This window comes from Uloborus diversus, chromosome 3, assembly GCF_026930045.1.
Source record: "Uloborus diversus isolate 005 chromosome 3, Udiv.v.3.1, whole genome shotgun sequence".
NCBI classification, from domain to species: Eukaryota; Metazoa; Arthropoda; class Arachnida; order Araneae; family Uloboridae; genus Uloborus; species Uloborus diversus.
Window position 1 is genome coordinate 112,353,697 of NC_072733.1, and position 15,904 is coordinate 112,369,600.

The 15,904-nt window shown below is 32.3% G+C and overlaps 1 protein-coding gene and 1 long non-coding RNA gene across 3 annotated transcripts in view; one reads left to right on the forward strand and one right to left on the reverse strand.

Annotated features, from left to right (window-relative positions):
* LOC129218072 (uncharacterized) overlaps positions 1-15,904 on the reverse strand; it is a 208,165-nt gene that overhangs the window by 120,177 nt on the left and 72,084 nt on the right. The window lies entirely within an intron of this gene.
* Positions 2,685-10,526, forward strand: LOC129218074 (uncharacterized). Its single transcript, XR_008580282.1, has 3 exons — positions 2,685-2,784; positions 6,978-7,040; positions 10,437-10,526. It is a non-coding gene; the product is annotated as an uncharacterized LOC129218074 (long non-coding RNA).

Consider the following 15,904-nt stretch of genomic DNA (forward strand, 5'->3'; position numbering starts at 1 on the left):
ATTCTTCTCTGTACAAAAACTATTAGTGTAGTTTTTCCTCAGACCAATATTGAGCCAGCTCCAAATGTACGCATTGCGTTTTTTTTTTTTTTTCGTTACAGAAACCGTGATAGAAGAAAAAAAACCATCTAGTCTATCCAAACTAAACTTTTTCTCATCGCAAAATATTACACTGTCCCACTTTTTACCTACAATAATACATTTTTGAAAATCCACTCTCAGTCTCTTATAAACTTTTTTAAGAAACGGGCGAACCTTTAAGAGGCAACAACGAACCTTTTTCTCTTTTGTTAAGCAATGTTACAATAATGTTTACAAGCATCACATTTTAACTTGAATTTCAGATTGATATCTTCCGTTTTTTTTTTTTTTTTTTTTTTTTTTGAAGTTAGCTCATTGTGTTATAATTTTTTCACTCACACATTAACTGAAGATGGCCTATCCTTCTTCGCCATCCATATTTTTCGGAATTTTTGAGAAAGCTATAGATGACCGATTTCCCGATCTCTGACCATTCCGATTTGTTACAGTTAGACGTGTTTTAAGCGGTAACATTTTTAAAGCAACTACATTACCTTTATCTAATTCTAAAAGTTCAATAACTAGCGGCATGACTGAAAAAATAGAATTCGACTCCCCCTATCGATTACTAAGTATTTACATCGTTACGTAGTGTCGTGTGCAAGGCGAAAAACATGCAAATTTTTCTTTTCAGAAAATGCAAATCTAACTGTCTTTGAACTTTTGTCCATATCACATGGATAGGAAAATTCAAACTTCATTCAATGAATTCGAATTTCCAATGCAATTTTATTGAAACTAAATTTAAAAGATTCATTTACCATTAGTTTCCAGCCATAAAATTTGCAATACTCTTCTACCAAATGTAGCCAAGAGTTGATGATTTTTCCAATCTATAATTTTGACCAGCACCGTAGAGCAGTTCAAATCATGTATGCAAAATAAAACTACAACCGAAAATTTCAAGCATTTCAGTATTTTTGCAAATTGTATTTTGAAAATCATATTTACAGTTATCTATGGTTGGACTAAAATAAAAATACGGCTTTAAAGTAGTTGGATTTTCTTTTTCTTACTCATGGCATAACTGTATTTTGTACAGAAACAGCTGACGCGCGGATGCGAATTTCTTCTGAAAAGCGTGAATCACTCTTATAAATTTCTCTATCCGTAATGCAAGAGCTCTTAATTTATGTCTATCAATTTTCACTATCTATCCTGTTACTCATACTCTACCAATAGACACTCTCTTAACCGAGTCTTAACGCCGCTTCAACCAGATTTTTTTATTTTAATTAACTAATTTATTTTTTTGTTTAATGAGAAATAGATGCTTTTCTCCTTGCGTCATATTTTGTCTTCAAAAAATCTAGTCTTCAGTAAAAAAAAAAAGTCGGAAAACCAGAATTTTTTAATTAGAACTAATCCCTTGAAGCAGTTCTCTCTTTTATGCAACAACTTTCTTTAATTTATTCAAAACTTGATTTTTTAAAGTTTATTTAGTGACTTTCTTCAAATTAAAACACCTCATTTAATGCATTATATCAGCAACTCGCAAAAGGTATCTCATAATTAAATTTATGTTTCTTTCTTCTCTCCTTCCCCTACGCGTAAACTTCTTTCTTTTTTCCTTGCCTTACGCGTATGTTTCTTTCTTTCCTCCTTCCCCTACGTGTTAAATCAGTTCTTTAAAAAAAAACAACTAAACATTGGTTTCAATGAAGACAGATGGATTTGATTGTATTCAACGATATTCCCCCTGATGAGCGAGCAAGCGTAGAAATGCTATTAAATTGCTTATTCTAGCATATGCTATTTCTCTGGTTAGATTATCCGGATAGAGCACATTTTACTTAAATATTTTAGGCAGAGATCTAATATAGAGCTGTTTAAATAATAAATTATGGCAAAAAAGCGAATAATCGACGTTGTAGTCGTTAGAAAACATGCCAACTCCGATTCCGACTACAGGTTTCTTTTTTTCCTTTTATTTTCACTGATTCTCCTTACATTAAAAAAAAAAAAAAAAAAAAAAAAAAAAAAACTGACGACTAATTGGTTTCATTGCATGTATAAAGGGTTACTAATAAAAAAAACTGCCATTAACAACCAGCTAGGTTTATTATTCATCGAACTTTTTGTAACCTTTCCGCATTACAGCTACTCAAAAATAAAAATTTTGGTTTTTTGCTCAACCCTAGTATTTATGCTACTATTTATAATAATAGTAAGACATTTTTAATGTCGAACATTAACTTTTTTTTTTACCTGTTTCGTAGTTTCTCATTTTTTTTTTTTTTCCAATTTTGAAATCTTGAGGGTTTACACATCATTTTAAGAACGATTTCTCGACAGACTGCTTGAGATTAAAAATGTTTTCTGACTGACACGGAAACAGATAATTTTACCCTAAAAATACAGAAAATTACTCCCCAAAAGGTGAAGTTCACTGTTAAAAATTCAGGAAGATTTTCAGGTAATTGTTACTGTAAAAAGGCGGACTTACAGTATCACTGATCTTTACGGTAACTAATACCTGAGAAATAAGCGATCCCAGCGCCAATTGGTTGCTGTGGCCTACCGAAGAAACGATGATTACGGTAACTTAAAGAAATTTTTATGGTAACAAACGCCGCTAGCTAAACCTACTTCCGGCGGAAGTTCCGCCATTGATCTGGACGGAGCACATGGAACGAAGCGGCGGCATATTTCGAGTACGTAGTATGTCAAAAACAGATGAAAAAATTTCAAAAGGAACAATAGGTAAGTGCTAATGACTTTTACTCCGTATTAAATTTTGCAAAAACTGTTTGACTGTGTAAAAAGATGTCTTAAGATGTGCTTTTCCTCTATAAGTTGCATGCAGTTAATTTTGTTCTTATCTCTCTTTTACTATCGTTATTAATGCAGAGTATTCACTTGATTTTTGTATTTTAAATTGTTTTTATATATTAGATGGGGGGGGGGGGGTCACGCCAGGGCAGTTGACCCCCTTCCTCCCTCATGGCTTTTAGAAATTAATGTATGAGAGACCTGGGCAGGGGTAAAAGTTTTCAGTCATTGTTTACAACATTCCGAAATGGAGTGAGACAGAACAAGAAAAGCTTTGAAAAGTAATAATCAGTGAGCGAGTTAAATCTAGGTTAAAGTTGAGAATTTTGTTTTTTATTGAATTTTTATTTTTATGATTAAAAGAAGTTGCTATTCATTATCTTATGATAAAAAATAAGTTATTCTTTAATAAAGCTGAGAGGTATTAAGTATACTGTATTCAATTCTTTTCTTTTAGATTAAATTTGGGATACAATGCTTTTGGCAGGCGTTTTCTGCTTCTACACATTTCTTTTCCCTCTCCTTTTGTATCTCGCATTTCATTCATAGTTTGCCTAAAAATGTCCATAATTACACGCAGTGCCTTGGCATATGAACATACACTCCCTGCCTATAGAATACCAGCATTTCATACTTTGCCAGTAACATATGCCATATTGATGAAATAATTGTGTGAAATTTTATTGGTTCTAAATTATCAGTTTAATAAACGGTTTGCTGGAGCTACAATATGTGTCTGATATTTATTTTGAAAATGCTTTTTTGATATTTTTGAATTATGTTTGCACTATAAAAATTACATACTGTCAAATCTCGATAACTCAAACATTTCTTTATCTCAAAGTTTTCATCGGGTCCCAAGCTCTTGAGACTGTTGTGGAAACTTCCCATAACTCGAACTATCAATAACTCCGAATGTTTTACCCGGTCCCTTGGGTCTTCGAGTTATCGAGAGTTGACTGTCCTATTAATCATATGCATGTTATTAATTTTACAAACAAATAGTAACATACAGTTAAAACTCCAACTATCTGAATCGCCTTCAAAATTTGAGAAAAGAGATTAAGGAAATTTCAATTGCTGTGATTCACAAAATAATGACTTAGTCCACATACGCTATTATCATTCAATCAGTGAAGCTGGTCGAACAGCTTACTTGGAGATGTTCAGCAAGCAATGACTTTCATTTACAGTACAGAATGTACATAGCGCATACAGTACTAAAATGTAAAAAACACTTGTCCCAAATTTTTGATTATTCGAATTGGGCTCTGGTGCCAAATGATCAAGATAGTTGGAGTTCTACTGTATTATATTTATGTGTAAAAATCAGCAATATAATGTAGTAATATGATATTTCTTTTCTATTTTACATTCATAATATTATTAGTTATATGTCAGTGGTGTACCTGGCACGGGTGACACCCGGGGCGGTAATTTGTGGTGTCCCGCCTCCCCCTGCATTTCAAACACACACAAAAAAAAGTTTTAATGTTCTGTGAAAAACAATTTTCAGAAACAACTATAAAATTGTGTTACTATGAAATTTTAAATGGGTTTAATGTACAAAAGACAAATAAAAACTATGACCACATATTATCTAACTTGCGCCCTAGACGCATATGTGCAGATCCTCTGCGACTTCCGAGGTCTGTAAAGTAAGGAGGTGTATGAAATTGATGGCCCCTTCACAGTGGCGGATCCACAGGGGGGGCGATTGGGGCGATCGCCCCCCCCCCAACAGACTTCGTGGGGTTTTTTTTTTTACTATTAGGTTGCATACCAAAATAAATCTTTTTGTTTGAACACTTTCTGAAGAATAATCTAATTTTTTTTCAAATTCAAAATTTATACATTAAATTTTTTTCATTTATGCTCAAAATTTAAATGATAAATGTTAAAAATTGAAAGCGTATTTCCTTCTCAGCGTTTGTTTTATATCGTTCGAAGGTGTAATCATTCCTGCATATTTATAACTGGTGCCATACATAAGTTTTATTTTTGCTCCGGGGGGGGGGGGGGGTATTACATATTCCCTTAATTTGCGGTTTTTTAGTTGATTGATATGAAAATACGGGGTTTTTTTCTCCTTTATCTATTTGATAAATTTAATTATTTTATATATAAATGTGAGTTGATGAAGTCAGTAGCATTGCTACGGTGGCGCGGATGGGTTTGCCCCAGGTGGCACCCGAAATTGATCTTCAACTTTTTTTGAAAAATTTAAATGCTTCAATTCTAAAAAAAATTCCCCAACATTTCAATTTATATTAAAAATTATTTTGCAGGGCGGGGCTAAGCCGAGTGACACCCCCTAGAGTGTGACACTAAAATGAATATGAGAAAGTTCGATGTTTCAATTCTGAATTTTATTTCCAACATGAAAAAAAAAATTTTTTTTTCTATCAAACATATTGGTCTCACTAGAAGGGCATTTGAGGCGGCTGGTACTCATATGGAGTGGGGCGGGGGGGGGGGGGGGGGCGGAGACACCCAAAACGCATGTAAGAGTTCCGGAAAAATGTAAATACCAACAGAAATTCGCATATGTTTTATAATCTCTCAAATGCATTGGTATCAATACGAGGGAAACGTTTATTTCGGATGATATCCCTCTCGGGGGGGGGGGGGGCACAATTTCGTTTTGTTTTTGAATATTGTATGAACTTCGTTTCTTTCATCGAACATTGAATAAGGTTTTTTTTCGCCTTCGGTTGATGGGGAGGGGTGAGGGGTGATAGCCCAGATTACCACCCCGGTTGACATCCAAGTTTGCTACGCCACTGATTAAGTGTAATTTAACAATGCTGTAACAGAATATGGTTTTTTAACAGATCAATTTTTTTTTAATTGTTAAAAGATCTTTTCTGTCTCTTGTATTTCGCATTTCCTAGTAAAATCTTATTCAAACAAAAGTAAAACGTTTTATTTTGATCCTAAATTTATTTTAATACTGGTTAAATAGTGGAAAATTATGTTTTGTATAACGAAAATTAACCGCTTTATTTGCTTCTGGTTCTATCATAAAAGCAATTTTTGTTACAAGATTTATTTCGATATATCTTTATTTAAACTTTTGTTTCGCGTTTTTTACTGCCGCTATTTCTAGTTATAGTGAACTTTGGTAGTTGCTTGTTTTCATTTTTTCTGCAATCATTAGACATTATTTTTATTCAAAAATGTATTACCGAGGAGATTCATAGAAATGCCTCATAAATCCATGTCATATCGATCTCTGAAAATCCCACGTTACATTAGAATGGTATTTTTTTTCATTCCGTAATAGGATGAGAGAAAATATATAAAAAATGGCGATATAAGGGAATGTATTTCCTTTATTTGTAAGACTCAATTTAAAAGCTCATGAATGATCTTCGCAACGAAATAGCTTTTGTGCGTCCGATACTTTTGAGCGCATGTGAGAACGGATGGGATGGAATCATAGGCGGCTCGTGGGGGCAACTGCCCCTCCTTTTCAAAAACAAAGGGGCACTGCCCCTCCGTTTTTCTAACTTCAAAGTTATAGATCGACTGGAAAATGCTGGTGCTGATCGATTCACGTGTTTAAAGAAAGAAGAATTGACTTAATAAGGGTACTTTAAATGTTTGTCACGTTTTTTGATGAAGATTAAATTGGAGCTTTGAATCGAAAGAAGGAAATCTACTGTTGATATTTGTCTCGAGATTTCAGGTCGTGTCCCTAGGGTTTTTTTTTTTTTTTTTTGAGACGATCATTTAACCAACAACAAAAATACCATAGCCCAATTTTATAAAATTTAAAATAAAATAATAAATAAATAAATAAGGGCGCTGCCCCCCTCCCCCCTCCCGTGACTTCTATGACCCCCCCCCCCAAATTTTTTGTGGACCAATTGCCCATGGATAAAATCGCCCCCCCCCCAAAACAGGCCTCTGGATCCGCCACTGCCCCTTCATTATTTGAAACATATCTCGAAACACAAAAGAGAAGTGTTTCAGTTTTTTGGTTCAAAAGAAAGTCGCTATACTAGGTTGAAGTTTAGACAATGCTTCTGTTTCAATTCTATCGGATGTTAAAATAGCAGTGGATCTATCAAGCAGTCTAATTGAAATGCAAGTACTGAATATTTTTAATTTCTTTTCAGTTTGCAACATCTGTTGCTGAAGCAAAAAACGAGTTTACGAGCAACTCCCTGCTTAATAGTTTGGTAAGTAATTTCTTCAGTTTTCAAGCATGCACTATTTATATTATTTGCTACTGTAATCTTTTGCTACTGTGTACCTTCATCTTGAAGCTTTCATCGACTCCCTAACTCTTGAGACTGTTGTGGAAACTACCCATATAACGTGAACTATCAACAACTCGAACGTTTTAGCCGGTCCCTTGGGACCAAGGGCGGATTCAGAGGAGGGTCAAAGGGTCAGCTGACCCTCCTCAGACAAGAATTTCAAAATTATTATTATTTAACTAAAACTAGTAAATGTACATAGAATCAATGTAAACCTTGCTTTGTTTGGTTCTGTAAGGTATTTCTTCTCAGCGCGTCATAATTCAAGGGATTGACTGTGGCTATCGCTATTTTGAGTTCTTTGTTCATTTTCAAAAGAACAATCATCTCCAATGAGCTTAATATTTAACAGAGTACTCTTCCACCAAACCACATGTCGTGTGTGTGCTTTTTCTAACCATTTTATCGCTGTAATGTCATATCACGGGACGCGGGAGCGTCCCGCCCCGCCAAGGAAACCAAACGTCAGCAGCCAACTGAAGCAAATCCACCGCCAAAGACGAAAGAAAATAAAAGCGACCAAGAACAAGATTACACGACAGAACAAGTTGGGGTTTTTTTTTTGGGTTTTTCACCCCTCTGTATCTCACCCCCATGAAGATCCCCAGAGTTGATTTTTAGTACACTCAATCTCTAGTAGTCCCTGACACCGTAAACCAAAATACAATCAGCTGGACCATCAGGGGGAGGAGATATTAAAGTTATAAAATCGCTGTTCAAAAAAGATTTCGCTTTCTTTGACAGGGTTACAGCCCAGATGAAGAAATGAATCAAGCTGAAATTTCGTACACACATTCCTTGTGCCCTACTGATGTGCCATTTGACCCTCTCCCCTTCCCTCCTCGTTTCCCCCCCCCCAATTGTACCTTCTCGGGATTCTGTCACAGCCCCCCGGGGGGTTACGGTAATGATTTTTTGTATACATATTCTTGGGGGGCCATTGAGTACATATACGAAAATTCAACCCCCAGAGACATCATGGGCCGGAGTAACAGAAGTTTGAAAATCACTAATTTTCCCTAAATTCTTATGTACTTACTCTCAGCTCATAGGGTTTGTTTATCTCGGACTGCAATTGCAAGGTTAGAACAGATCTAACAGTTATTCCAAAGTTGTCTTAGGAAATGAAATTCAATCAAGACTAAAACATATCCAGCAGTTGCAATTAGACGTTAAATCGCGGATATCACAAATTTACCACAGCGACTGCGCATGCGCGCAGACTTAGCTCATTGGGCTTTCTGTTTTCAGATTCTATGTTTGTTTATACTTAAGCAGAGAAACAAATTAATGAATGAGATTAGAATGCTGTCCCCCCCCCCCAAAGTTTTGCCGATACGAAATTTTCTTCCCCCTGTTTTCCAGTTTTGATATATTTATGGAGGGAAGAAATTTTAAATGTCGGCGCGAAACTGAGGTTAAACCATTACAATATTTTACGTGACAAATTATATGAAACTGTATGCATATGAATACGGCACATATAACTTTTTAATTGAAAGCGAAAAATAGCACTTTTTTATTGGTTTGCTTATTTTCTAAATTAATGGATTTTTCACAAACACATAATGAATTGAAAATATATGAAATACGTGTGTGGTTCTTTGCAACAGAGAGGATACAAGGATTGCAATAAAATTTAAACCGCCTAATTCTCGCAAAATGAACATAGAATCTTAATAGTCAGAAAATAACTTGACGTAAAATTAGGCTAGCCATTATTGTTCCTTAAAAACACAAAACAGCGTTTCAATTGAAAATTTTCTGACTTGAAGTTCTCAATTCTAAAAATACAAAGTAATAATATCAATGCAAAAAGACGTGATATCTCATCAAAAACAACCCTGTTGTAAAAATTTCCCCGCCAAGAAAACCTTTAACTTTTTCGCACAAAAAAGAAAACCTGCATCCTAAACCCCAAAACCCTCAGCCATAAAAAGTTATGATATCTAGTTTGCCCGCCAAGTATCTGCCAAACTATCATCCTCCCTCTTCTCCTTTTTCATCACAGCTACTTCCATTAGAACCTCCTCCCACCTTCAACTCCTCAGAAATATGGATAGATCTTTTAAATTGTTTATCTTGTTTGGCGGGAAGCTTTTTAAAGTGAAGTGGTTGCTTGGTGAGCAAAAAGCTTCCCGCCAAACAAGATAAACAATTTAAAAGGTCTATCCATATTTCTGAGGAGTTGAAGGTGGGAGGAAGTTCTAATGGAAGTAGCTGTGATGAAAAAGTAGAAGAGGGGGGATGATAGTTTGGCAGATACTTGGCGGGCAAACTAGATATCATAACTTTTTATGGCTGAGGGTTTTTGGGTTTAGGATGCAGGTTTTCTTTTTTGTGCGGAAAAGTTAAAGGTTTTCTTGGCGGGGAAATTTTTACAACAGGGTTGTTTTTGATGAGATATTCAAACTTACGGTAACATGACCAGCATGTTTGCCTGCAGAAATGTGAATTTTGATGAAAATTTGATCCATGGCGCAGCTTGCGCCATTGAAAAATTTAGCGGAGGGGATATATATAATATATAATATGTGTGTGAAAGGATTTTGATCTCATCTGGGGTGGGATCTCCGTAGCATGAGGGTGTGCGCCATCCATTTTGTCGGCATCCCTGCTTAACTGATACTTTTTTTATGTATGAGGGACAATGTTGGTCATTGAAACTTGACCCCGTTGCAAAAATTTCTGTAACCACCCCTGCTTGGGACTTTGAGTTATTGAGAGTTGACTGTATACACATACCCATTAAATAAAAGCATTTTAAAATTTTAACAAACATTTCCTACTCCCTAATGGTATTTATTTCTATCTTGAATAAACATAACAGATCTAGTAAGAGAAACAGTAAATAATACTTAGGTGCATAGGGAAATGAAATTATCATAAAAGTATCTTACTTTATGTTATCAAATTTAGTGTTTTCATGGGGGATATGCTGCACATAAAAAATTAATTAGAAAACAAAAAGGAATTATAATATAAGTATTGCAAATTCCTGAATTAATTATTTTGCACCAAAAATATTAAAATTTTCCATTTTTCCCTAGTGGATATTAACTCAAGGAGGTTTTTACCCTGACCTATTTCTATTCAAGTGTTATATTTTCAGAAATTCCGGTTGGAACAAATTGTTACATGAATATTCATGCAGCTTTTTATAAAAGCAAATTTTATTAACTCAATCTACCAAATATTTGGTTGATATTTTAACCCAATGCTCCAGTGATGTCAAATTCCCCTGGAATATTCAGTATTTTGTACATATCTAATTCTATATTTTTACTCATCTCTTACATCTTATTACATGTGCAGTGCAGAGTCGTTTATGCTATCCATTGATGGAGGAACATGTATGTGAGATAAAGGTTTTTGGATCCTACTTCAGCAAGCTCTACGTTAGAGTTTATTCAAAGGCAAGTTTTTTTTTTATTTTTTAATCTGATTGATGCAATAATTGTGCTGTTCTTTGTTTCTTTTTTCCCCCTTTAACAATCATGCACTAGAGCTGAGAATTTTGGTAACAAGTCTTAATTAGAATCTGTTGTGGTTTTTAATTAGGGATACTTAACTGTTTTTCTTTCATTCCACAATATAATAGAAAAAAGTAACGTAGGGTGGCTTTCAAAAGCTAAAAAAGTACCGAAGAGTTCTAATTTTAACTTTTAAGACCTGAAAATGGCATCTAATGGCTCTACCCGAAATTATTACCCAATTTCAGTCTCATACAAAAACCCACAAAAAATTCCCCTGAAGTAGATTTATTTCCTTCTGAATACAAAAACACCGAGGCCATGAAATCACCAGGAGAAAGGTTTATAAGTAGAGATGCATCGAATACCATATTTTTCCGAATAAAGAATACTGAACATTTGGTTAAAATTCAAACCGAAGATTCAACCGAATATTTAGTATTTAAAAAGTTTTAACAATAAAATTTGAAATTAACGCCAATTTAAAATATAAAATATTAATCTATTTTGGGAAATGTAAATGCATTTTTTATGTAGTAAATTCATCTACATTAAGTATTATTAATTTAATGTAACTCATCCAACAAAAAAAATGTTGTTAATGGCTAAAATTTGATTTATGTTGATCTGTAATTCTGTGTAAGTGGACTCTTGATATATGATTCATGAACTGATAACCATGACAACATGTTACGTGATGAATAAAGAATCTTACATATACCTTAAGTACAAATACAATCTGAAGTTACTTAAAACATCCTTACAAATTAACTTTTTCAAGTGGTTTTCTGTTCTGTTTATCTTTTTGGTAACTGATAAATTATATCATCATTAAAATTGAGGAATGAAACTCAAACATTGACAGATTTTTTTCTCTCAGTACAAAGGATTTATTAAACTTTGATTACAGTGGTTAATTTTATTTACTCTTTTTGAACAATTTGATGTTTCATATGGTGCAACATTTTAGAAAGTTAAAGTACTACAAAATTTCTTACCCAAGTATTTTCTTTTAGCAATGTATAATTATATAAAAAAATAATAGTTGAAGTGTAGTATATATATATATATATATATATATATATATATATATATATATATATATATATATATATATATATATATATATATATATATATATATATTGGTTACTGTCATATTTAAATGAGATTGTAATATGGCTAATGTAGTAGTCAGATTAAAGAGAATGAAAAGCAACAAAATTTAGATAGTGTTTACTCTTACTTTAAAATCACTCTGAATGCGATAACATTAACAAAAAGCAATCTGAATTAATTTTGAACTGCAGTACTGTATTGTGACGTTCATTCAAATGTATAAAATAAAGTTTGTTTACCAACAGTCAAACATTTAAATCTGTTTATTATTCGGTTGCAGAATATTGAAGTATTCGTTCGAACTGAATAAATACTATTTGGTTTGTCTGCCAAATTTCAGTATACCGAATACCAACTGAATATTAGGTGCAGCTCTCAAGTATTTTTAAGTAAGGGAAAATCAATTATAAATTGGAAGTTTAACGTCTGCCGTGAGCTCATTTTTAATTAACATGAATAAGATCATTGAAGAGAGATATGTTGCCATTTTTTTTCTCGACTGTGTAAAGATAAAATTATTACTTTTGTTTTAAAGGGGGCGGGGGGGGGGATCTTTTCTCATAATCGAGGGATTTAAAAAAATTTCCTTTTTGTTGTTTTTCTGCGATCTGCCGAGGAGATTTTATATTATTTTTCTTTAGTTCAGGCTTGATTGTTGAACACACGTCAGTTGACATATTTTTTTTTTTTTTTTGAGGTAGACTGCAAGGTCGGGCGACTACAAGTATTTGATCAATTGGCATATTTTACCTGAATGTGTCATTTCTCTCCTGGAGAATCTTTGAGTGCATTATATCAAAGATTCTCAACTGCTAGTGCAGAGGACCCAGGGTTCGAAAAAGTCATGTTTTCGAAAATATCAAAAATATCCGATATTTTGATATTTGTCCGATATTTTCAATTAGCACAAACTTAAGTCTTCAAAGTAGTAAATGCATCCTCAAATCACTCTTTAATTTCTTATATTATAATTACAATATGTGGACTTAAAATTAATGTTTCTTTCATTATTTATATCTAATATTTCAGCTTACATTTCTATCAATTTTAATGGAGTTAAATTCGCATTAGCTGTTTTAATCATTTTTCTTCTGTTAGCTACTTTTACAGTTATACGATTCAAAAATAAGTAATATGCATTAGTTGGTGCAGAGTCATAGGACATTTTCTTTTTTTCTGAGCAATGTTTAACATTTAATTAGGCACTTTTAATATGAATTAAAACTGCTACATTAAAAATAATTTTATGAATATAAAACACAAGTAAAAAAGGAATATTATATGACTTTGTTATATTAATGATGTATTATACATTATAAAATATAGTAAATAACTTTTTGGTTATTTTTAAAAATGAATAAACGCAATTACTATGATTAACATACTTTTTATATTGAAAATACCGTAGTTGAAAAAATAAATATCAAAAATATCAAAATATCATGATATTTTCAAAAAAAATATTGGATATATATCATATGTATAGACTGATATATATCGGCAAACCTTGAGAGGACCGGCACCGGTCCACAAAATAATTGACTGTTCCTCAGAGATCTTTGCTTACCCATGTGAGAAAGAAAAACTGCCAAATAATGAGCATCCTGTAAAATGTGGAGGGGGGGGGGGATGATAAATTTCAGGACTAATTTTTGTTCTGTATTTGTTTTTCTCAAATTACATATGTATAATACTCATTTTTACATTAAAATATTTTTTGTGACAACTCTCGTAAGTTTTTTTTTTTTTTTTTTTTTTGTCTATGTCGAAAAGAAGAAAAAAACTGCTCTAGTCTTTAAAATGTTTCCATAGTTTTTAATGATCAATTTTTCACCTTTTTTACACAAGAAAGAAGAAAAACCTCACCGGTTTCCAAGGTTTTTGCCCGTCCGTGTGTTAAAAACAGTTGCAAAATGCTGTATTATATTGTATATATCTACTTATGAAATATTATTTTTAACCTCCGACACACAAAGGAAGGGGGTTATAAGTTTGACGCGTCTGTCTGTGGCACTCTAGCGCCTAAACAGATGGACCGATTTTGAAAAAAAAAATAAAATAAATAGCTCAAAAGGAGAACTGATTGAGAGTGTTCTTAGCTTGGTTGCATCTTTGAATGACATTAATTAATAAAGATATTAATTAAAAAACTCTAAGAGTTTTTTTGCAATTTTCGCAGTGTAAACATAGTTAAAAATTTAATATCAAAATAAAGTGAATTTTTTCCCCGAATCTGATAGAATGTGTTTGGAACTTCCATGTTTCATAGAATTTTAATTGTAACGTTTTTTTAAAGCATATTTTATTAATGGCTAATCCTTTATTCACGTGAATGATAACCGAATTCATTGTTGGCCGACAAGGAAATAAAACGCAATGATTTAAAATTTTTATCTGTTGACAGTTTCTATTTAAAAGCAAATAAAATACTTGATATTTATTTTGAATAATATAAGGCTTTTAAAATTATTTTCAATTTTCCCTCTTGATTCTTCAGTTGCGACTCAATCGGGGGGGGGGGGGTAATTTTATCTTTGCTTGTATTCTATATGCATAATGAATGTTTTGCTTTTATATTTCTAGGTACTCAAAAAAAACCGAAACTCAAAAAAAAAAAAAAAAAAAGACCAAAGAAAGGAAAGAAGTCAATGATCGACCTGTAAAACATTAAATATTTTTGCATCTATGATTCACTATGTGTATAATCAAATAAAGGTTCAATATAAAGTTCACACTTTTGGTCTGTGTTGTCATTAGAAGTTAACATATATTATTACTATTATATATATATATATATATATATATATATATATATTTAGCCACAGAAGCTCTAACATAATTTTTTGTAATATATTTCTTCCAGTTGCCAAGAATTAGGTGATGTTTTGCGGGGTGGGGGGAGGATTTCTTTGGGGAATGAAAAATGAATTTAGTGCGTCAATTTGTTTTGTGCAGATGTATATGTAACCAGATAATAACATCTTCTGATAAATGATATTGTAAAATTTTATGTTATGCACCAGGTTTGCATGAATAAAATACAATTGCCATAGTTGTTACATGCCTTTGCATGAATTGATATAAAAAAAAAGTACATATGTATGTACTGCATTTTGATAAGTAATTGTTGTAAATATTTTGCTGATTGAAAAAATGGCTAAAGTTCTAGTGCTCAGGTAAAAAAAGCTGTAGAATCCTAGAGATTGCGGTGCATTCATCTTACAATTATCAGTATATTTTAGAGTATAAGACACTATATAGAAATTACTGTTCAAAATATTTAAAGTGCAACTGTGATAAAATGTACTATACTTCAGTAAATGTAACTATAAAATCTTCAGTAATAAGAACCATATATTTTACAGTTGATGCCCATAAAGGGGCAAGTTCTGTAAAAGCTACTTTTTATCATTGAATTTGAGAAAATGGACTAATTTAGTCAATGTAACTATAAAATCTTACATAATAAATACCATATATTTTACAGTAGAAACCCCCATACGTGGAGAGGTTACCGCAACAAATGTTGTAAATGTTACGGTAGAAAACTCTTAAAATCATTAATGTTACAGTAAAATTTACGGTACATTTAAAAAAATATATAGTAATATATTACAGTAAAATAGGCTTCTACAATAAAAAGTACCGTAAAATTTACAGTATCATTTTTTGTTTTTGTACCGTAAAATTTTACGGTAACATTTTATTTTTATGGTAAAAAGTATCGTAAAAATTACAGTATCATTTTTTGTTTTTGTACCGTAAAATTTTACGGTAACATTTGATTTTTATGGTAAAAAGTATCGTAAAAATTACAGTATCATTTTTTGTTTTTGTACCGTAAAATTTTACGGTAACATTTAATTTTTACGGTAATAGTTACTGGCAACATGGATGCCAGTAACAATTACCGTAAATTTTCCGGAATTTTTTTAACAGTGTTTACTGATACCAAATACTATAAACTGAAAATAAATATAATAAGAATAGAAAATCACATATTATAAGTTCAACTGAGACAAAAATACTCGTATGTATTAAGAAACTAAAAACATTTTTTTTATTACATATGAAAGTGAAATCTTTTGAAAACATTTCTTATACTGTTTATAAAAAACTTCGTCAAAACGAACTATGTACTAACTAGTATATGGGTGAATGTACGCTATTTGAATTCCAGTAGCGCATAGAA